A 734-nucleotide genomic window follows, 5' to 3' on the forward strand; every position below is an offset into this window, starting at 1 on the left:
TTAAAACGCAATATTCTAGAACCTTGGTTCTATCGCAATATTCTGCAGTATACTGTATACACAATATATGCGAAAACAATTCAACAAAGAAAAGATGTTAATAATTGCTTACTGAACATATTATAATACTTAGTTGTGAATATATTTTCATGTCCCACAAATTATATCACTATATAGTGAATGATGATACTAATTATATCACTATATTATACGTGTATATTATACGTATATATTATACGTATATATCTGTATACATATGTCTGTTATTTTTATATTTTAATTTATAATGCAAATACTATGTTGAAATAATGTTTTCACTGAATACTGTTTACAATTAATGCGACCCGGGCACGCCAAGTTTTTTCTTCACTATAATCCAGTTGACAATTATAGTCACTTTCGGTCTGTCTTATGTGACTGGCGTAATGAAGAATACACTTGGTCAATTATATTTATCTCATATCTGTTTTTGATCAAGAAGTTCAGTATCTTTTATATGCACTTGGCGTATGTTTTTTTCTTTTTTAAAAAAAGGTTTTTTTATGGGTATGTATAATACATGTATGAAATTAAGTACTATTCTACACCTTTCCCTGTTTAGAAACGTTAAACCTTCCACGCGAAGTAACTTTAACCCCTCCCCCCCTCTTCACAGGGGCACTCGACTTCTACGATTATACTGTTGCTATGATAGTACTGTCGGAGCAGACCTCTGTCGACGGTGTGGGTGCGGG

At 32.0% G+C, this 734-nt stretch overlaps 1 protein-coding gene across 1 annotated transcript in view; it reads left to right on the forward strand.

Annotated features, from left to right (window-relative positions):
- Positions 1-734, forward strand: part of LOC108772961 (uncharacterized) — a 6,440-nt gene that overhangs the window by 2,679 nt on the left and 3,027 nt on the right. The window lies entirely within an intron of this gene.

Source organism: Cyphomyrmex costatus, unplaced genomic scaffold (assembly GCF_001594065.2).
Source record: "Cyphomyrmex costatus isolate MS0001 unplaced genomic scaffold, Ccosl1.0 scaffold194, whole genome shotgun sequence".
Classification (NCBI taxonomy): domain Eukaryota; kingdom Metazoa; phylum Arthropoda; class Insecta; order Hymenoptera; family Formicidae; genus Cyphomyrmex; species Cyphomyrmex costatus.